General features: G+C 41.3%; 1 protein-coding gene across 1 annotated transcript in view; it reads right to left on the reverse strand.

Moving 5' to 3' along the window:
* Nucleotides 1-23,485, reverse strand: part of SVIL (supervillin) — a 160,880-nt gene that overhangs the window by 137,204 nt on the left and 191 nt on the right. The gene's annotated exons all lie outside the window — the stretch shown is intronic.

Genomic DNA, 23,485 nt, shown 5'->3' on the forward strand with positions numbered 1-23,485 from the left:
CTCTCTCTCTCTCTCTCTCTCTCTCTCTCTCTCTCTCTCTCTCTCTCACACACACACACACACACACACACACACACACACACACACACACTTTTCAGCTTCCTTTTTTAAATGTGTTGTCTGTCCCACTAAAATGTAAGATCCTTGTGGGCAAGGACTGACTTTTTGCTCCTGTGTAAATTCCCAACACTTATCACAGACCTGGCACATTAGTATTTAATAAGTACTTGATGACTTAATTACCAATCAGTTTCTAGTGAGCCAACCCATTGACTATATATACAGGGAAAATGAGAAAAAGCAAGCAGTTAGGACTGTTTGCCTGAGGCCTCAGACATACCAAGTTCTCCCCTTTCCCCCACCTGAATTTACCCCAGGCACAAGAATTCCCGTTAAAGCTCTGCACAGACACATAAAACTGCCTGGTATCTGAAGTATGCTTTGTGTGACAGGAAGCACACAGAGGCTCACATTATGGAGAAGGCAGAGGGCTAGCCTCTTTCTGACTGTGACCGCTTCACATTTGTCTGCCTGGTTCTCCCAAGAATCCAGGCGACTGCTGAACTGCATTTTGCAAGGCATCTATTTCTGAGCCTGCACTGTGGATCTCCACAAAACAGCAACTTTAGACACAGATTCCTAGATGGAGAGCTGGAAGGGACTGCAGAAGCCAGCTGGTCCAACTCCAGCACATTTTACAGATGAGGAAACTGAGGTAGGAATTTGAACCCAAGTCCTCTGACTCCAGAGACAACGCTCTTTCCGGTGTTCCAGCTGCTTCCCACATCTATACATAACCAGCCCCAATAACAGAACCAGCTAATAGAACCCAGAATCACCAATTCAATAACAGAAAGTACTTTAATCAGGTGACGTGTTGTGGTCATAAAAGTCGCTAGAACAAGGAGTGACAACTCTCACAGTCTTGGGCAAACCACAGGGGGAAGAGAGCCCTTGGCCAGGCACCCAGCCCCTGCCACACAGCTGTCTTCAAGCTACTCAAGTTAGAGAAACCAAGTTGTTGTTGTTGTTGTTTTTTTAAATTTGTATCCCTATTAGCCACCAGGGCCAAGAATGATGCACTATGCTTTAAATAACAGTTTGCTTCTGCAAAATGGAGCAGAACACTGGAGAAGGGTCACGGAGCTAGCTCTTGGAGCTGGGCACAGGACCCAAAAATTCATGTTTACCCAGACAGTCAGAGTAGATAGTCTCAGTGCTTTGGTAAAATAAACCTTTCCAGCATACTTCCTCTAACACTAACTTTCCATAATAACTGACATTTGTTTTCCTTCCCACTTCCAAGGGGATGGATTATGGTCTCAGACTTCATTGTCATTATTTCTTCTCTTCTCCACACTTATTTATTTATTTGTTGGACCATGGACTTCCTTAGACACAATACCCTCATGTCATAATCTCCATAATCTACTAGTAGAGTTGGCTGTCCTCAGTTCGGTCTGTTCTCTCCTGCCCTGAACCTCTAGCTTCAGTTGGAGCAGAAGGAGGAAAGGCAAGGTAGAAAACTGGCCAACACTGTTGCCCCAAGATCCAGCAATAAGTAATTTAGGGTCTGCTAAAAAATGCCTGAGATTCTCAGAGAATGTTCCTTCATTTCTATTCATGAAGAACTTGAAGATCCTTTTAGGCCTAAAACAATAGTTTTAAAATAAAATCAGAATCATTAATAACTACATAGAAGGTAGATTTAAGCTGACTGTAGGATGAATTGAGAAAGGAGACAAAATTGAAACAAGATTCCCACTGCATTTTTCCAGTGACAGCTTTGGAACATGAGATCATGCTCACACTTGCCCAGACAAAGTTTAACCAAAACAATGCTATCTGCAGTCGCCTTGGGGCATCTTCATCCCAGAAAATTCTCCTCGCCCTGTCTCCACCCCAAACCCTCCCTCAGAAGCTAACTTCTTCATGAGGACATGCATTCTTTCAAATAATCTTTGCAAGCCAATCTGTCACTCTGTTTAGTACCATAAATATTCGATGATGCTGATTTGGCAGGAATACATCTCTTCCATCTGGGCTTTGGCCCATGCTCAGATCAGGAGAGACTCAAAGGATCTTCTGGAAGAAGGCAAATCCTTCCACATGGGCAGAAGCAGGCTCTTTCCATGAAATGTGTGGCCAGAATCATCTACATTGTGAAAGCTAGAACTTTAAAGGACAAATGAAACAAGACCAAAATGCCAAGCTTATCTTGGGAGGGCAACAGGACCTAAAAGGGGGAAAGTGGTCCTTCCCTTATCCTGCCTATTGTACCGCATAGAGCTGTGAAGGAATGACACCTTCACCTCAGGTTGGCAGGGGTTGAAGGAGGTGAGAGGAGAGCAGCAATGGCCTCTCAAGCCTTGATAACGTGTCTACTGGCCTGGCCTCATAATGATGACCTAGTGCACCTTGCAAGGAGAAACTTCAGGCCATGACTCAAGCTGACAGCTGTTTTTTATTTTTCCTTCTCTTGCCTGGAAAAAATCAGAACAAGTTCTTCATCAGGCAATTTGATTTTGTTGTTTTTGGGTTCCCCCCCCCCTTTCTTTTTGTTTAAAAAAACATGTTCCAGGCCCTCAGGGGAAGTAAGACAACAGCTCCAGTCCAGGAAGAGGTCAGATAAAGGAGATTGGACATTCTTGTAAAATGCAAGGATGTTGGCTCCAGCCCTTTAATGGTTTATAACAAGCCTGAAGGATGTTCTTCCAGCATATTAAGGAAGGAAGAATCAACCTGATTGGAAAACAAAGATGGGAATGGGAGGGGCATGGCAACCAACCTATGAGCCAGGAACATAACCCACCCAATCCCCTCATCTAAGAGAGGTAACCATTACCTCCCCACCCGAGAAGACCAGGATCTAAACAATGAGCCTGAACAACATGCACCAGTCACTGACTAAGATTGGAAGTAAAAAAAAAGTCCCGATGTTGGACCCCACTTACATATACACACTCCCAGGAGCAAGCGGAGAAAGAACAATATTTTGTCACTTTTTTAAGATCTCTTGGGGGACTGCTCCCCAAAGGGATCCAGGTCACAGTTCTCACTCCGATTTCATTTGTGATCCCATGAGGTACAGAACATTTTGGAAATCTTTAAATCTCTGCAAAGTAGACACTCTTTACACTGGAAATGACAGAACAAAAATGATAAGCAGGGAACTGATATGCAAGATCTGTAAAGAGATAGTGAGAATAATTAATCAGCATTTGTTAAGTGACAACTACATGCCAAGCATTGTGCTAAGTGGGCACCAAACTGCCTTTGATGAATCCAAGTCTTCCAAGGCTGGAATGCTGGGATCCTCAGCATTTGTTACCTGGTTACTTTATTCTGTGTGCTGTGCTAAGCACTGGAGATACAAAGAAAGCCTTCTAAAAGAGGGAGCATGCCCAAATCACTCTGTACATGCAGCCATACCCAGTGTATATGGGAAGCAAGCTTCGAGGGAGGGTATGGCCTCCCTGCTATTTTTCCTACAAGCTCCTCTCCTCATTTCATGAATGTTCACTGACCGTTCCCCAAGCTATAAATGCTTTACCTCCACATCACTATCTCCCGTCTTGCTTCAGGTCTCAGCTAAAATCCCTCCTTCTACAAGAAGCCTTTCCTTGTTCACCATTAATGCTAATGCCTTCCCCCTAAGATCATCCCCAATTTATCCTATATACAGCTAGTTTGTACATAGTTGTTTGCAAGTCATTTCCCTGCTTAGACTGTAAGCTTCTTGAGATCAGGGACTGTTTCTACCTTTCTTTGTATACCTAGAGCTTAACATAATTCCTGGCACATAGTAGGTGCTTAAAAAATGCTTGCTGACTTGGCTTGGGAAACATCCACATAAGAATTGCAAGATGTGATTTCTGAGCCCCTGTGAGCAATATTTGGAAAATCATGAAAAACAAGAGAAGTACCACAATTTTGGAGAAGAGCAAGTGTCCCAATTTAAAAGAAAAAATGGCGAGAGAGAACAATCTGCAAACTATAAGTCAGTAAGTCTGACTTCAACTCCTGAGAAAATTCTAGAACAGATCATTAAAAAGATGATTGCTGAATTCTAGAAAAGGAAATGGTGACTATAAAAAGCCAACATGGGTCAGGTCATGAAGGTCACATCAGAATAAACTCATTTCCTTTTTTGACAGGATGACTACATTAATAGGTAAGTGAAATGCTATTGATATAATTTATCTAAATTTTGTCAAAGCTTTTGATAAAATGGCTGATACATTTTGCTGTAGAAAAGACAGAAAGATATGGCTTAGACAATAATACACATACAAATTGAGGACCAATTGCACAGCCAGCATTAACAAACTCAAAGAGTAGCTAATAATAGCTCAATGTCAGTGGGGCAAGGGGCTTGGCCCAGTGCTGTTTACCATTTTTTACAATGACTGTGAATGACCTGGATAAAAGTGTAGATGGTATATACTCAACAAGGTTGCAAATGACGCCATGCCAGAAGGGACAGAAAGCTAACACTTTGGGTGACAGAATCCAGAAGGACTTTGCTCAGTACTGTGCTAAATCTAACAAGATAAATCCATCAGGGATAAATGTAAAATTATTTACTTGACTCCAAAAAAATCAACTTTGCAAGTATAAAATGGAGAAGACATTGTTAAATAGGAGTTGTTCTGAAAAGATGGAGGAGTTTTAAAAGGAAACTGCAAGTTCCATGAGTTGGCAAAGTGAACAAACTAATGCAATCGTGGGCCATATTAAGAAGGCATTTAATATACAGTGAAATCCAGTACAAGTCAAATATTATCCCTATAAAAATCCCCACCACAATAAAAAGAATGTCATCCCATGGTCTTGAGGATCCATATTTTAGGATCAAATTATATGTGAAACATCTTCCAATGAGATCCATTTGGTATTTTAATAACCAAATTCCCTCTAGACCATACTTTAAAAGCCATCGAATACGGAATCCAACCTAATAATGTTGTAAGTGAGGTGCCAGTATATTTCCAATCCCCCAGATGATGGGCTAATAAGTTCTAGAAATCTGAAACCATGACATTTCAGTATGACCAGAACATTTCAACACTCTCTGGAAATTTGCTTAATGTGATTTAATTCTTCCTTAAAAAAAAAACAACAAAACTCATTGCTGAAGGGATGTATAGAACACATGCTAACTTAGAAGAAGCCTATTTTGTTGAGACTTTGTTTCCAAGACATTTTACCAGAGTCGTATACATTTCTCTTCCAAAGAAAATAACTAATGACACCCACACAAATAAGTTTCTGGAGAAAAAGATTTACAGAGCATTTCCCTGGGAGCTTTACTGATTCACTCTGTTTTCCAGAATGCCAGATGCTATGCTCTCACCTAAAGTCGTTAGACTGTGAGCCCCTTGAGCACAGGGACTGACTGACTGACTTTTTTCTTTCATGTAGCCATGCCTAGGATTTAGCACAGCTCCTGGCACAGAGCAGGCATTTAATAAATGCTTACTGACTAAAGCTATGGCAAGACTGGGATAAGTCAATAATGGGAGGGAAAATGAGTCACACTGAGCCAAACAACGTGTTGACCCTCCTTCACGGTCCCATTCCCTGGCCCCCGCGGGGCCAATGCTTAATCCCATCCGTTACTTGATGACATTGAAACTAAAGAGACTGCTTCCTTCTGATTCCAGATCACCCAAACACACATATGATTTTATCACTTAATTAGTCTGCACAGTTACTCAATTATAGATCATCAAGGCTTTTTCTTTCTCTCTCCCTTACTGTCCACTTTTTGATATCTCTAGGGCAGCTAGGTGGCCAGTGGATGAGCACTGGGTCTGGAGTCAGGAAGGAGCATCTTTGGAAGTTCAAATCCGGCCTCAGAGTCACTTACTAGCTGTGTAACTCTGGGCAAGTCACTTATCCCTGTTTGCCTCAATTTCCTCATCTGTCAAATGAGCTGGAGAAGGAAATGCAAACCACTCCAGCATCTTTGCCAAGAAAACCCCAAGTGGGGTCACAAAGAGTTGGACACAACTTGAAAAATGACTTTTGATATCTTCATTATTGGTCAAAAGTACCCCAAAATCAAGGTGGCTGATTCTATTAATACAATTAGTAAAATCTACCTCACTAGACCAGCTACCAATCAGTTTCCTGATCTATCTGACATACGTTGAAAAGCCCTTACGTTCAGGGGCACTTGAGAAGGGGGTTCCTTTCCCATTAGGGATCTATTTGTCACTAGCAAGAAGTAAGGGGAGCCGTTTACCAAATTTCTCACTTATAGACTCATTGCACATACTCCATTTAGCAAAAAAATCTGTAGAACCAGAAGAGGTTAGAGATGAAGAAAATGAGACCTTCCATTTCAAGCTCTGGCCTAGGGCATATTTGTCCCCCACTGCCTCATCCTCTATACACAAGAGGAAGGTTTCTCCTGAGCCTGCTGTTGGTCCATAAAAGTGACCAGAAGCTTTTAATACCACAGTCATTTCTGGAAGCAAACAGCGATGTGCTCATACAGGACCCAGGGACAGGGAAACCTGCTGTGGGCCCATTGTCAGGCCGCCGCTGGTTATACAAGCAAAAACTTGTGAATTTGGAAACGGTACTAGTGAACCAATCTGTAATGGGTCTCATTTTAAACTGCAAAGCTACCCAGCCATTATGACTACTAGTATCTAAAAACTTAATCTTCTAAGAAATAACACAAACACATGGACACTTTTGCTTAAAGCCGACTCATTCCCACTCAGTTCCCAGCAAGTCTGACAAGAGGAGGCTCGACAATGTAGCGGCATTGTCCCCGAGTGAGCTTCGCTTTTCTTGGAAGACCAAGCAGAAGCAAGTCAGTGCGAGGCACTGGGAGCCGGCTGTTTTCATCAATTATATTCAGACACAACTTTGTCAAGGGACTGGCAATGCAAACAACACCACTTCTCTTGCACGCTTGTCACACACGTGTGAATTCATTTATAGTCAGCAACTATTTGGAACTCTGCTTTCTTAGATGAGAGAAGTAACTGGGAATAACTGGGCCAAGATGAAAAAAGGGGAAGAAAGCTGGGTCTACTCCTTTTTTGGAAAGACCCTGAAGGCGAGAGGTGTGTGCTTTTGTCTAAAGTAGGGGTAAATCAAGCATGGTACTAAGTAAGATATTTGCGAACATGGAATATTTAAGATGGAAATGAAAAACTAGTTTAAGAACTCCCTTATGAAGATACAGGTGCTCAAAGGAGCACATTTCAAACAGCTCAGAGCTCCAGATGAAAAGAAACGCACACACACACACACACACACACACACACGCACACGCACACAAACTCTCTCTCTCTCTCTCTCTCTCTCCAAAAGAGACAAACCATCTTTCACAGATCGTTGAATTGAATGTCATTACCTGTTATTTTAAAACATACAAGATGTTCATATTAGCTGAATAAAGAGCCAACTCGGGACAAACAGGGAAGATTGACATAGAAATGCCAGGAGGGACTCCTCCCTCTGAAAAGCATACCATGTTTCATTACAAAATTATGGATTCAGGTTCTATTCAGATTATACTTTGAACAAAATACATATTGAAAAGGAAGTTTAATGGGCAGCTATATGCTATGTTTTCAAATGACCTCACTGTTATTCTTGGATTCTTATTCCTTTCACATAAAATAAGAAAGCTACATTAAGCTGTTAATAGCTCATAATACAAAACCCGAGGGCTCAGGCTCTGAGAGTGTCCATACATTCTGGTCCTGCAATGGAGTGTTTTAGAATGGCTGGATTTGTGCTTTCTCTGCAAAGACACTTAGGAGTTTGGTTCACATACTTGCCTGGCAAGGGCACCTGTCCAAAAATGGGGTTGTGTATAGGTCAAAGTATGCCCACCCTTGTTCTGTGGTATTAATGATTGAAGTGATGAAGCAATGCCGAGAGGGTGAGACTAGTGGTATAGAATCCTGGGTGGCTAGGAATTCAGTGTAGGCATAAAGATATAAAAGCAGACCTGGAAAAAAAAAAAGCTATCTTTTCTAATTGCTATGCACATCTGTAAATACCTTCTAACTTTTCTGAGGTAGACACATGTTCTCCAAGGTATGAGGCCTCTTTCCCTCACCTAGATAGTTGCCCTGAGTACTGCAGGACATGCATCTACCTAAAATGCTGGGAGGGTTCAAATGAGAAATCGACTTCAGGAGTCAGCCAAGTCTAGTACTTGAGGCCTCTGAGCCGGGTCAGGGACATACCTCCACTAGAGAATTATTTTTGTTCACTGCTCTTCTACCCTCACTGCTGCTCATGCCCCTCAAACTGTGAACTCCTTGGGACAGGGGCTAACTTGTTTTTTCTATCTGTGTTCCCATTGCTAAGCAGAAGCTTGGCTCAATGCTTTTTCATCAAAAAATCATCATTTATTAACCACCTGCTATGTGCTAGGCATTGGACTGAGCAGCTAGAGATACAAAATCTCTGCCTTTCAAGGAATTATTCTAATGGAGGAGACAACATGCAAACAACTATGTACAAAGTGGATATATGCAGGATAAATTAGAGGTAATTTCAGAGGGAGGCCACTAGCTTTAAGGGAGACTAGGAAAAGGTTCTTGCAGAAGGTGACAGTGTAGCTGAGACTTAAAGGAAGTTCATTCATTCCTTCATTCCTTCCTTCCTTCATTCATTCCCTGCCTGCAAACCTTTAGACCTTCCACTGGGTGGGAGAAGAAAAACAGGTGAGGCTGGAAAAGAAAGCTGCCTTGGCACCTGGGCCCTTTCCTTGCTGTTGGTATAAGTACTATCTGTTTACCTGAGCCCACTCCCAACATCCTACCCCACTCCTCTGGACCACCTGGAAGCTCCTCCTTCAGCCTCCAGACCTTTTTTCAGGTGCTACCTACCACTTATAATGAAGGCCCGTCTTTCCCAACCCACATCTCTACTGATCAACACTATCTTTGAAGTTTCAGGCTAAATGGGTGAAGTCCATGAAGACTTTACTTATCACTCCATCAAGAAGTGGTCTTTGTCCTGTGCAACAAAGCGGTCTAGTAGATAAAGCACTGGACCTGGAGTCAGGAAAACTTGAGTTCAAATTTGACCTCAGCCACTTGCTACCTGTGGGAACACGGACAAGTCACTTAACCTCTGTTTCAGTTTCCTCAACTGTAATAGGGATAATAATAGCACCTGGCTCCCAGGGTTGTTGTGAGGATCAAATGAGATAATATTTGTAAAGCACTTAGCACAGTGCCTGGCATACAGTAGGTGCTTAATAAATACTTGTTTGCTTCCTTTCTATAGCACTTTGCTTGTCGCTCTCATGACAAAGATAACATTTTTTCCTATATTACAGTTACATGTGTGTAATGTCTTATCTCTCCTGCTAGACTTGACTGTAAGCTCCTTGAGGGCAAGAATTAAGTCTGATTCATGTCTATCTCCCATGGTAACTAGCACAGTACCTTACACAGAATATAATAGGTGCTTGATAATTGTTTCTGGAAAGACTGAAGGGCCATCCTACCTTCCTCCGTCCATCTGGTCCTTGTGTTCTCTTGGTTTCTGTTTGTATGCCTGGCCCCTAATCTGCTCCAGCCTAGATCCTTTTGCTTTCACACACCCTTATTCTCCCAGTGTAGTTCTTTGCCAAGTCCCTTCAACCTGTTTCCACTCATGGATAGGTGTGAGAAGCATGAATGACAACAATGATAATAAACGACATTTACGCAGTGTTGTTAAGTTTTCAATGAGCTTACCTATATTAGCTGAGAAGCAGATGGTTCACATTGTTACTCCACCTCATCTTCCTTCAAAACTCAGTTCAAGCCCATGTTCAACATGAGTCTTTTCCTGATCCCCAGCTGCCAGTCTCACCTGCCCCAAATGAGGCTGGATCTTTGTAGCAGAAACTTATTCTATACCTGGGCTCTTCAAGCTAAGGAACTGTTTCCTTTGTATTCTCATGACTGGCACATCATATAAGTTTAATGCTAACTGACGAGGAAACTGAGGTTTAGACAAGTTAAGTCACTTAAACAGGCACTTGGCATAGTGACCACACGTAATAGGAGCTTAATCAATGCCCACTGACTAGAAAGGTCACACATGGTGGTGGAGTCTGAACCCATGTCTTCCCCACCCAAAGACCAGTATTCTAGCCACTCAGCATCTCTGAAGACTACTCAAGCACATTTCACTCTAAGTCGCATTTTCTCCATGACTCTTGCTCATTCAGTGCCCAGACTACCAGTGGGTCCAGTTCTATCCTCATCTGTGTTTTTACTTCCTTCTCAATTCAACCCATGCCTCTTCCTTTGGTCCTCATGAATCCCCAGTACAGCTCAGGCAAATGTAGCCAGTCCCAGATCCTTCTGAAAACATGGCCATTGGCACCTCATTCCACAAGAGAGGCAGTTATGCCCTCTAGTGTGTTTCAAGTCAACGAGCATTTACTAGGTGTCTATGATGTGCCAATCACTATGTGAAGTGCTGGGGATACAAAAAGGCAGAAAAGCAGTCCAGGCTCTCCAGAAGCTCTCAGATGGGGGAGACAACATGTAAATAATACGTGCAAACCAGATACAGACAAGCTCAATTGGAGATAATCTCAGAGAGTGGGCAGCAAATGTTCCATTCTCCTGGAGAAGAGCACTAATGGACAGACACCTGATTTGATGGAGCAGGAGTACACCTGGATGAGTCCATCTCAGTGTCAGAGACCATTGGCCAAAATGCCCTCCTCTGCGTGGTATAGTGGCGAGCAAACTACGCTTGGACTTTATTACTTAGTGACTACTATTAAGACCTTGGACAAGCCACCACTCTCCTCTCTGGAGCCCTGTTTCTTATCTGTGAAATGCGAAGGGGAGAGAGGAGGTCCTATGATCCCTAATTCTGGATCCTTCCCTTACTTCCTCTCTATAAAGGAAAGGGAAATGTTACCTACCTATCGTCTACACTGTCCTTTATGACTGGGAGGCTGCTATAAGTTTTCATTGGACTAATACCTGAAATTTCTTCAACACTAGCTTTATATATCATAAAATACCCAGCCTGAACTAATTTGCCTGCTTAGAGAGTGATTCAGATTCAGCTTCTTCTTGCCTTGGATAGAACTGAGATGGAGTAAACACAACCTCCCCAGGCAAATGGTTACAACTCTAACTATTTCCAAACACAGCTAGGCTTTGATAAGCATCTCTCTTTTATCTTGGGCAGGGCTGGGAAAATGGACATCTTTTCTCATTAAAAATAGAAATAAGTTGCTATTTTATAGCCCTCTTGTGCAATATCAACATGGAAGGCAGATGGACCTTTGCCATGTACTGTGGGCATCTTTGAGTAAGGACAGCTGTTAAAGGCTTCCATGTTACAGGGCAGTTTAGAGGCAGTTTAGGGAATTTAGAATTGGAAAATCATGGAAATCCTGGAGACCAAACAGGAGAGAAATATGACTTCAGGACAAAATAACCTATTCAAGGTCTTACTGTCCCAAGCTTATCAGATCTGCATTGATTCCCCCGAGTGGCTAGAGTATAAAGGGTCCCTTAGAACAGAGGGCTGCCTGAACGTCCAGAGCCTTCCCGTGGTCAACGTATTACAGGGTGAAAAACAAGGTTGTAACCTATCATTAGAGGCCTGCTGCCTAGCATTAATATCAGTCAAATAATTTACTGTTTTTCTCCTTATATTTTCCTGGCATGGAGTACTGGTGGGGACAATTACACAGACTCAAGGCTTTCTTTCTTTCCAGGTCTCTTCACAAGTATAATGTATATCTTTCTCTCAACTGGACAGCTCAAACATTGGCAGGTTTTGCCTCTTAGGTTACCTCAGGGAAATCAATACTCAGCTCTTGTCCATTAACAAATCAGAAGAGAAACAGTTTTGACCTCGAGAGGCCTGTACATACCAAGGGAGCAGATAAGGTAATCGGAGCTAAAGTCCCCAGGGAACCTGTTATTCTATGTGGAAATAAACAAGTCCTCACTAGTAACTGGGGACGTATCTTCTCATTTCTCCCCTATGTCTAAACCATCCTTTTAACAGAATTTTTGTGGCCCTTTGCCCATTCTTCATCCCATAGTTGGTCTTTAGGAGATTATTAAGTAAATAATTCAACATAATGACTTCAGCACTTGATAGCGGTAATATAAATGGAATAATTTCCTCAGAGAACCAAGAGTGTGCGATTGCTGAATCATTTGCAAACTATTTAGTAATTTCCATACTAAAGAGGTGGTGGATTTGCAATCCCCTAAATTCCCTGCTTTCCATCCTGATTTAACACATAGTTTATAGCTCAAATGAAAAGCTCAGTACTTTAAATTCTACTAATATGTACACAAAGAATTTAAAGGGTTGTCTTGGTTTTCAAAAATACAATTTATGTGACTCATATTGGATACAGGTAGGCTTGTTGTTTTTTAAACCTCTTCCTAGATTTTGAAGAGATGGATTGGAATGCTAGACATAGAAGGGATTCTGTTGAGCCATTACATCTTACATAGAAATTATTGGGTCAAGGTAACTCGTTAAACTTAGCAGAAGAGTTAGAACAAGCACCCACTTTTCCTGAATTGCCATTTTGGGTCCTTCATACCACACCATTCTTACTGTCGATCCCCCAGTGATAAACAGCTATTTATATTTTGAGATGCATCGGCTGACTGGAACCACCTTCAGAAGTAAATATATTTTGTAACTGAACTATTCCATCTTCCTATTAATAAGATTCATCTCATAGTTATTACTACAATTTTAGACAAAATCAATGGGTAGGAATCTATTTACAAGTGGACGGCTAAGTCAAAATGATTTCAGATAGGGGTTTAAATGTTATTGAGGTATAAAAAGAAGAAACCACCTAAGCCACTTAAAAATGAAATTTCAAATAATTCAAGAATTCATTTATTTACCTGTTCTTCAATTTAATTTAACAAATGATTATAAAGCATCTATTATGTAAAGAACATTTTTCTAGGCACAGCAGATAAAAAGACAGACACAAAACAGTCCCTGTTTTAAGTAGATTACATCCAATTTGACTCAGTACTCTTAAGAGCATCATAGTCACCACACCATGTATGCTGTCCATGGCATCTGGTCCATCTTAAGAAGTTGTTCTAGGAGGGCGGGATGAGTTTGGTTTAAACTAGTTTTAGCCCTCTGGCCCTTTTTACACCCAGTGTTGGTCTAGGCTGGAAGTGTAATCTTTGACTATAAAACAATGTTTTTCTCCACTGCAGAACAGAATCACAGAATCCCAGAGCAAGAAAGGACCTTGGAAGTGATGTAGGCCAACCAATATGTGAATGAGAAGTGTTCTACAACCTAAGTGTTTACTTGAGCATCTCTAACAAAAAGGCATCTGCTAGTTCCTGAGATGATCCATTCCACATTTGGACAGCCTTTTTTGTCTAGAAAAGACAAAAAGGTAGCGTCTAAAATTCTAAATGAAGCCCACGTAGTGTTTAGTTTATAGGAAAACATGCGAGAGAAATTCAAGGAAAAAATGCTGTGATCTTCATCAATGGACTGTGCCCATACCAATCAAATAATAGATCTTTTTTTTAATTTTGATCCACTTGTGATTTTGTTGGCAGATGGAAATTCTCTCTACTAATGCAGATCATCAATTCATCTGTAACAAGGGCACAGAGAAGCCAACTGGCTGACCAATGGTCACACAACCATATAGCAGAGGTAGGATCTGAACCTAGCTCTTCTTGACTCCAAGACCATCCTTCCATCCATGGTACCATGCTGCCCCTGAAGAGATCTTTTAAAGTATCTAAATAAAGTAGTAACTTGTTAGGAGACTAGCACTTCATCATCTTACTTTATAATTTGTTTTTTTAAAAAGGTAATCCTACTCTCTAGCCAACTCTTAAATTTGTAATGAGATAGACTGTACGGAGAGGTTCTGATTAGTGAATAATGAAACCTGGGAAGTGGATGCATTATTTGAATTCACACTGAATATTTCTAATGGACTACAACCAGTGACCACATTTTATATAGTCACAACTTCACATAGTGATAATTCAGATACATGTGACCACTTCACAGGATTCATTATTTGCACTATTCGGGACCTAGCAGTGTACATTTTCTAAATGTAGACTTATTATTAGCACAGTATCTGGCATTTAAATGCTTGTTTAATATATGATTGATTCATTCATTCTACTACCTCAAAAGTTAAACAGCTTTAGAATATAATTAACTTTTGATTATATATAATGATCAATATGACTTTCTAGTTCACTGTCCGGACCTCTTTTGGTAAAACAATTGCCTTGGTCACATCCAGACGCAGTTAAGTTAGCCTTTGTATGTAGCTGTAGTCAGGCAGGGGAGGGAAACAAATCCTTTTTAAAACCAAAATACTTAAGTACTGCCTTTCCATTTGGGTGAACATCATGCCTTCAGTCAGGGACCATCTCCAGTTGTCCTGATCTATATCTTGCCACTGGACCCAGATGGCTCTAGAGGAGAAAGTGAGGCTAGTGACTTTGCACAGCCCTCCCTCATTTAAATCCAATTCACTTGCAAGTCATGGCATCACCTTTCTGAGGTCATGGTACTCTTTGAGAATGAAGGACAAACAACAATGCCTTCAATCATTTAATCAAAAATGGTGCTTTCTCTTCCCAGGTTGAAGGGAGAAGATGTGGATAGTGTAAAGATGGCAAATGCAAGCAGCATCCCAGCTTCTTCTCATCCCATACCCCTTCTCAGGGATGCTTCGCTACTATGCTTGAGGTGGATGCCCAGATATCAGATTTGAGCAATCTCTGACTTACTTTCTCATATACCACTGCTCACCCTGCTACCTGAGCTCCTTTTCTTCCCCCAGCTCCTTGACTTCTGCTTTGACACCTAAACAGTACATTGAACATAGTTTTTATGGGGAAAATGCATTCTAAATTCCAAACAGGTTACAAACTTTAAGTCAGTTGGGGCATGCCTATACATCTATACTCAAATATAAATATAAAAGCAAATTCTAAAACCAAGTGTTTTGTTTTTTTCTGGGAGTTCTCTCTCATTTGAATAAATACTATATCCTTACTTCAAATAATGCAAAAGTAACACTACTTTCAAAAGGACATGTACTACCTGAGTAGCTAGGTGGCACAATGGATAGAGTGCTGGGCCTGGAGTCAGGAAGACTCATCTTCCTGAATTCAAATTCAGCCTCTGACACTTACTAGCTGTGTAACCCTGGGCAAGTCACTTAATCTTCTTTGCCTCAATTTCCTCAACTGTAAAATGAGCTAGAGAAAAAAATGGCAAACCACTCCAGTATCTTTGCCAAGCATCACAAAGAGTCAGACATGACTGAAAATGACTAAATGACACCACAAGTACCACCAGCGCCCCTCAGACTGCTTAGGGGAGATATTGGGTTAAATCTCCAATGACTCCTTCTGTTAACTCAACTGGACAGCCTTATTAGACTTTACTCATGTTCTCCTTCAGGAAGAATGTGAACATCTCAAGGGTAGGGTTTTTTTTTCCCCCACTCTGTCTTTGTATCAACACTAGCACCATGCCTTGATGAAACAATAAATATTTATTCAATTGAACTGAAATGACTTAATAACAGATAAGTTTATCACATACTCTTATTCTTTAGGCAAAGTTTATTATTTATTCAAAACTATGCTCATAGAAAGCACTTAATAAGGTGGGTTAACTGAACTGACAATTAGCTGCTTGAAATGTCTTAACTGTTCTTTAAAAAAAAAAAAAAAAAAGACAGCTATTTATCTGCCAGGCCACAATAGCATGCACAATTAAAATCGCATGTACAATTTCTTCAGGCTATTATGAAAGGCAAGCTCCCTGACCATAGGTTCTGTTGTTTTTGACACTGTATTCCCAGGGCCTACATTGCCTGGTGCCTCAGATGGCTGACCAGTGGATTGGTCTGGACCTGGAATTTCTTTGGCATAGAGACAAAACCAATGAAGAAACTCCTTCTGCCAATGCAGATCAGAAAATGTTCCACAACTTACCAATGAATCAACTGATAAACATTTATTAAGTACCGAAGTGCCTGGTACTGTGCTAAGCACTGAACTTACAATCTTACATGCTGAGACTTCTCTGGTCTTGGAGGTTTGTCTGGGCCACTAAGAAGTCAAGTAACTTGCCCAGAATTTCAAAGTCAGGACAGGTAAGGAAAGAGGGAGACCTACAGATTAGTTTTTCTGACTCAGAAGGCCACTCTTCACCCAGCCTTGCTGACATGCTTAAGAAATATTTGTTGAGTTGAATTAAATCATTCCATTTTAACTGAAGCACACAAGGAATCAGTGCTTAAAACACCCAAAGCTCTGTAGTGAGATGTAGTATGCTGTGTTTTAAAATTTTATGTTAAAAGCCTATGATGCATAATTCACACTGGCCATCTCCTAGGAAAGCTCCTAACAGGAACCTGGGGTAGGGGAAGTTGTGGGGGAAGGGCATCAAAAGGAAGGGAATTCTTTCCCTAATTCTATCCCCAACCAAAAAATGTGAGAAATTCCTAAGCCCACCTCCTCCTCTGAATCTGACTTCAAAACCTTATTGATTTTCCCCGTTCTTATCTCCCAAAGAGGATAAAAACTTGAAGGGAATGTCTTAGCATGATTTATTTTACACAGTAACACTGAAATGTTTCCAAAGGAGGATGTTTTTGCCTGGAATAGTCTGTGCTCTTTAAAAAATGCGTTATCTTTTCAGTAAAATACTAAGTTCTTTCTTACACCACCTAGTGATAGCCAAGGCCAACAATTCTACCATCATTATCTTTTGGCCATCTTAACCACACTTATCATCCTGTAACTCGGTGGCATTTGTGAGACAAGCCAAAGTATAATTATTATTAAAAGCATTAGACTGGAGAGCTAGGAAACCTGGGTCTTAGGTCTTGATTCTGTTTCTTAACTAGCTGTGTGACAAAGTCACTTAGGACTTGGTCAGACTTCATTTGAAAAATGAGCAAACTAAATTTCCTCAAGAGTGCTTTCTCAAGGATAGAATTTATATGTTGAAATTTCTATTCATTCTCATTCCGCTTCCCCCTCCCCCAACCTGAAAAATGGGAGAGAAGAGATATGTAAAAGTAACTCAAAACAGTTTTCTCATTGGAATAAATACTTTTCTCTGCCATATTTCACCCACACCCCCTCACCTCCCCCCCCATTCATTTGAACAGGTACCGTTGGCTTCGTCAAAGGCAGAAAGGAGACTCAAGGCGATGCTAACCATTTAGATCTGCTGGGAATATGACGGCTCTGCTCAGACATCCCCTTGCCAACTCCATGACCCAGGACAAGTTCGGATCTCTATGAACCTCACTTTCCTCCTCCTTCACTCCTTTAGCACTTCATTAAGACCAGAAAGCCAGGTTTCACTGTCTGGAATCAACAAGTCTTCATGTAATTCCTTTACCCCTGGCCAATACAATGGTACAAAGGTCTGGACACTTGGCTCAGGGAATTCTCATGGTGAATATTGGATAAGCTATTTGCCATCTGTAACTCTGCCCATGGCCAAGGAAAACTCTCCACTGTCTCATTAAAAAGGAGGCTCTATTGGAATGCAAATTTTATATCTTCCTTGGGGGACAGATTAGGCAGCCAATCTATTAGTTGCTAGTTCACAATGAGGTTTCTCAATGAGGAATATGCCTAATTCCAACACAGTAAACAGTTCCCCTGGGCCACTCCAGGAGACATTTTGGGGGTTCCCCTAAGAGTCTGGCTCAGAACATATTCTAAAACAGCAAAATTATTCCAAAACTGGATGGTGACCAACTCTTCCCAGAGCTGACAGGGAACTGGGATGCCCTGCATTGAAATGAGGGGCATTGAAATGATGGTTAGAGCACCAGGCCTGAACTCAGGAAGGCCAGAATTCAAATACAGCCTCAGAAACTTAACTAGCTGTGTGGCCCTGGGCAAGTCACTTAACCTTGTTCGCCTCAGTTTCCTCATCTGTAAAATGAGCTGGAGAAGGAAATGGCAAACCAGTGTCTTTGCCAAGCAAACCCCAAATGGAGTCATAAAGAGTCTGAAATGACTGAATAACAACAAAGCATTTATATAGCGCTTAAGGTTTATAAAACCTTTTACATGTGTTATTTCATCTGACTGAAAACAACTCAACAACAACAACAACAATGGAATGCTTAAAGGAAGAAGGAAATAAATATTTATCAAGTGCCTACTTTGGGCCAGGTCCTGGGCTAATCACTTTACAAATATTCTCTCATTTAACACAGTCACCCAGTCATTTTCCCAAGCTACCTCAGAGGCATTATAGTATAACGCAGCAGCTCTCAAACTTTCTGACTTCAGGAATCCTTAAAATGATTAAGTTATGATCTATATTTACCATATTAAAGGTTAGAATGTCTTTAATATGACTATGAAAATAGTTTTGACCTTGAAAGCCCAACCCGACCCCCTTGCCAGGGTTTCCCCAGCCCCTACTTTAAGAATGGAGGATATAGGATTGAATTCAGGTTTTGCTAATTACCTGTATGACCCTGGGCAAGGTCATCTACCCTAGCTTGGCCTCAGTTTCTTCCTATCTAAAAAGGGGAGGTTTTTTCACTTCCTTTACAGCCAGGGCCTTCTCATACTCAAACATCCCTTGCCCCTCTTCTCCCATTGCTAAGTTCCTCCTGGAACCTCTATTTTGAGGAACAGCCCAAGCCTGGGCCCTTCATTCCTCTCCAGCCTCTGATTCTGACTCTCTGGACTTAGAATAGCTGCCTTCTCACCCTGAAAGTTTCCTCAGTGCCTGGGGCCCTCTCACACTGGAAGATCTCTCCATGGTGGGGGACCTGTGGCCTCAAGACTACATGTGGCCCTCTAGGTCCTCAAGTGCAGCTCTTTGACTGATTCCAAACTTCACAGAACAAATCCCCTTAATTGAAGGATTTGTTCTGTAAAAACTTGGACTCAGTCAAAAGGCTCACACCCAAGGACCTGCAAGGCCACATGTGACCTCAGGCCAAAGGCTCCCCACCACTGTAGGGCCTCTACTTTGGGAAAAGGCATCCTTCATGCTCCTCCATGCTCTACTTCTGACACTCTTAAGATTTTAATACCAATGCCACCTTCCCCAAAGCAAGTGTCTTCCCTTCCCCCACCTTTCAGTTCCTGTTTATGTGTTGTTTCAGGAAGACCTGAGTTCAAATCTGGTCTTAGACACAAACTTCATGACCCTAGCTGAGTCATTTAACCTCAGCCTGCCTCAGTTTCCTCATGTGTAAAATGGGGGTAAAACAAGAGCACCTACCTCCCAGAGTCTTGTGAGGAAATGAGATACTATTTGTAAAGTGCTTCTCATGGTGCCAGACACATAGTACGTGCTTAAAAAAGATCGTTCCCTTCCCCATTATGACACAAGCTCTCTTTTTTGTATCTGTATGCACACAGTAGGCACTTAATAAATATTGGGCGGCTGATTGGGAACTTCCTTCCTTCCCCAAAGCAGATCCCAACCTATCTCCTTACTTGAACCTATCTATACAACTTCTAGGCAGAGCTCCACGAAGCTCAGAAGGACTTGATCGTGGCCTTGATCACAGCTAGTGTCAGAGTCTACAATGGAACCTGCGTCGTCCGTCTGCTCCACGGTCTTGATCTACTACGTGATGCTGCCTCCCTCAAGTCACCCTTTTAAAAAATTCCTCCTTTTGCCTGACTTCACCCCCAGAAATAAAATAAAAATTTTAGAAGACTCTCTGATCAAAACCACTCCAGGGATACATTAGTAATGATCTGGGGCCCTTCCCCTCATCCCCAACCCCTACCCCCTTCAGACACTCGTTCACTTCCTTTGGGAATCTCTGTTTCTGCTGCTGGCAAAAATGACTCACCTAGCTGAAGTCAGTGCATTGATTTAGCCTCTGCTTTGTGCCAGGCCCTGGAGACACAAACACCAAAAGATCAACAGTCCCTACCCTCAAGGAGCTTGCGTGCATCCGGTGTGTAAGTTCAAGATTTATACAAAATAAACGCTCTGTAGTTTCAGTGTGGTGGGGGATGGGGTGAGAGGTACTAGCAGGTGGAGCAAGGGGGCAATCTGGAAAGACTCCATGTAAAAGAGCTGTGGACTTGTGAGGCAATCCACTCAGGCGTTTACAGAAAGATACTTCATGTGTGCTGCAATTTACTTCTTGTAAGTTAATAAGAGTGTGCTCTCTGGAGGTTCGTGGGCTGCAGGCAATATGAGAATCTATCTGGATTAGTATACGAGCTTTGCCCATGAAATTATCATCATTTCATAGCCTTTATGGGAGATCACTAGTCTGCAGTTAAAAAGGTAATTATAGAAATTTTCTCTGAAGGTGAACAGTCAACACAATTCAGGCCTAAAGATCATTTGAGTTCTCAAAATAAATCCTGGCAATGAATAAGACCTTCATTAATCGAATTACTCTTGAGGAGCAGGAAACATTCTTATTCTCCTCCCACCTTCAAAAATGGTTTAGAAGAACTGAGTTTTACCAATGATTCATGAAAAAATTTAAGAAATAAATAAATAAAATCTAACCAGATCCAGTCAACACAGACCAAGAATTCAGACCATAAATCGTTAGTTCTTCAAACCCGAGGCTCAGCTGTGCTGTTTGCCAGTTTCAAAAAACGACTTTATTACAATGGGGCCGAGTAAGGGAAAACTGTTTGTCTTTTATAACCAAAACGTGCATTCCAGCTACATACAGCAAACCTCCAAAATGCAAAAGCAAAAAGATAAAGCCTTCTCATACTTTACCAGGACCCTTCTGCAGTGGGAGGTATACTGAACAGAATGCAAATACATGGAAGATAAGCTCCTAGGAGAAGGAACTGTTTTCTATACCCACACACACACACACAGTAATCAGTATTGCTGATTTTTTTCCTTTCCAGGAAAAAAAAAATGGTTACCTGGAATGATTCTCTGGGAGAGGGGAGGGGAAGGGATGTTGAGAGAAATTGTGGTGAAAACAAAATATATCAATAAACATTTATTACCAAATGAGATTTTATTTAAAAAAAAATTTTTAAAGCACTTAAAGTGCCTGGCCCATGGTAGGTACTATATAAATGCTTATTCCCTTCCCTTTCCTCCCTATTTAAAAAAAACCTACAAAACTAAAAAATATGTAGAGCATAAACCAAGTCAAAGAATGTTTACTTTCATTGATTCTTTAGGAATCTTAGAATCATTGCCTTCAGAGGGTATCTAGACCAATTGTCCATTTTACAGAGAAGGTAACTGAAGCACAGGGAGAACTGGCCAAACTCACACAAGTTCTAAGCAAAGGCACAATTGAAACTCAGGCCCTGTGAATGTTTCCACAATACCATGATATCCTTTCTCTATTCTAGAAATTCTTGCTCGTTCTAATGGGGAAAGGGAAAGAAAAGGAGGGGGAGAGAGCAGGTAGAAGGCAGCGGGGGAATTTCAGTTGGTTTTTTTTGTTTGTTTGTTTCAGCTTCAAGTATGAGTCTAACTTTCTGGATCATAAATTTGCTTTTCCACCTGTTAGCAACTAAACCCTGCACTAGAGAGAGAGGAGAGCTCTAGCCTGGAAAGACACTGAAGCTTCTTACAGCTGTCCTGAGAGCTTCTAACCAGGTTCATCTTATGGGAAAGGGTGACATTTAAGACTTCATTCCTCTGCCACCACCTGCTGGGCTATGGAAGGGGTGAGAACAACCATTAACATTCAGAGTAGTCACCCCACTAAATCCAGAGGGCTAAATCTCTTCATAGGATCATAGATTTGGAACTAGAAGGGCATCTAGTCCAATGCCTTATTTTACAGATGAGGCAACTGAGGCCCAGATGGGTTGAACAATTTGTCTGAAGTCAAACAAATATTACATGGCAGAGCAGGGATTTGAACCTGTCTTCTCTGCTTCTGACACCAGTGGTCTTCCCACCAAATCACATTGCCTCCTTTTAGTGGAGTTCCTCTTGGATGAGTACAATATACAGTTTTTTAAGCACACACACACAAAAAGTTTTTTTCCTAACTGTCCATCCTTTAAGAACTGGTACTAAGTCATTCCAACTTGCCTTACCCTCAATGGCTGTCCCCAGTGCTTTAAAGGTGGAAGGTTCCATCTGGAGTTGGCACCAACAAGGACCCCTCTCACCCTCCTTGCCTCAGAATTCATCCCCACCTTCCTGCCAATCTCTCTTTCCCCTTTTACCCTCCTGACCAAGTGGACCCTCCTAGGCTCTCCCTACTGGAGAGAACCCAAAATCTCCACTTTGGACACCTAGATCTACTTCCTCTCATCTGTATTGATTGGGTGCTCTAGTGAGGCAAGAGACCCAATGCATCCCAAGGATACAGGCACTGCCTAACTCTCCTACAGGTGGTATCTTCCCTAAGTATGAGCAACCTGAGAGCAGGAACTCTTTTTTATTTTTTCCACTTTGCACATAAGTGTTTAACAAACAATTTTTTTCCCATTCATCCATTTGTTCATCATTTAGTCAAGTATATATACATACACACACACACACACAGATTTGCTACTTTGATACTAATATCCCAGCCTCAGAGATGTTCAAAATTCACAAAGACAACTTTCCTGATTGGTTACAAATGAAAACTCAGAGCCATTTAAGAAATACCGATAATGTACAGACCTTAATTTCATAATTTGCTGAGCCTGCCAGATCTTAGCAGTTCCCCTGCCAAAATGATTGTTGTCAGCCCAGGGGAACCAGACTTATGATAAATATTTATGGTCAGGGTCAACAGCTTTTACTCTTTAGTAGTTAAGTTTTAAAACAAAGGAGCTTTGAACTGAGATGAAGTGTTTGCAGTCATTGCCAGTGTTTAAAGGCCCAAGAACCTAGTCACATATTCACAGCTACCACTGACAGTCTCCAGAAATTCACATGAATCACATGTGAATTTAGATCCAGAAGTTCATCTTGTTCTGGCATGCAATCAATCAATCAATCAACAAACAACTAAATGAATAAGTGAGCAAACAAGGAAATAAACAAATGAAATGGATGGATAGATAGATAAATAAATGAAAGGATAGATAGATAGATAGATAATCAAGTAAGCGAAACAAACAAATAAGTAGCCCTTGGTGCTTGGGGGTGGGGGGATTGCAACATTTCTAAATTTAAATTGGAGATAATAAGCACCAAAGCAGAAGCTGATGTCTGATTTTAATTTTTACTCAACTAAAATTAAACCAGTGTGTCATTCTTTATGACTGGTGACCCAAAACATTGATGATTTTCAGGGAACATAAATTTAAACTTACAGTTCTGCATTATTATTTTCATTTGTAATATTGCAAAATAAGAACAGCATTTTTAGCCAAACTCACTTCTATAACCTTCTGTGTAAAACCTGCCCTTCAATCTGTCAACAATTTAAACTAGCATGGAGACAGGGCTTTAGCCAACAAGGGCCTAAATTAAAAGTTCGTTCTCTCTCTCTCTCTCTCTCTCTCTCTCTCTCTCTCTCTCTCTCTCT

The sequence above is a fragment of the Vombatus ursinus genome, unplaced genomic scaffold, assembly GCF_900497805.2.
Source record: "Vombatus ursinus unplaced genomic scaffold, bare-nosed wombat genome assembly UNPS02014861.1, whole genome shotgun sequence".
Taxonomy (NCBI): Eukaryota; Metazoa; Chordata; class Mammalia; order Diprotodontia; family Vombatidae; genus Vombatus; species Vombatus ursinus.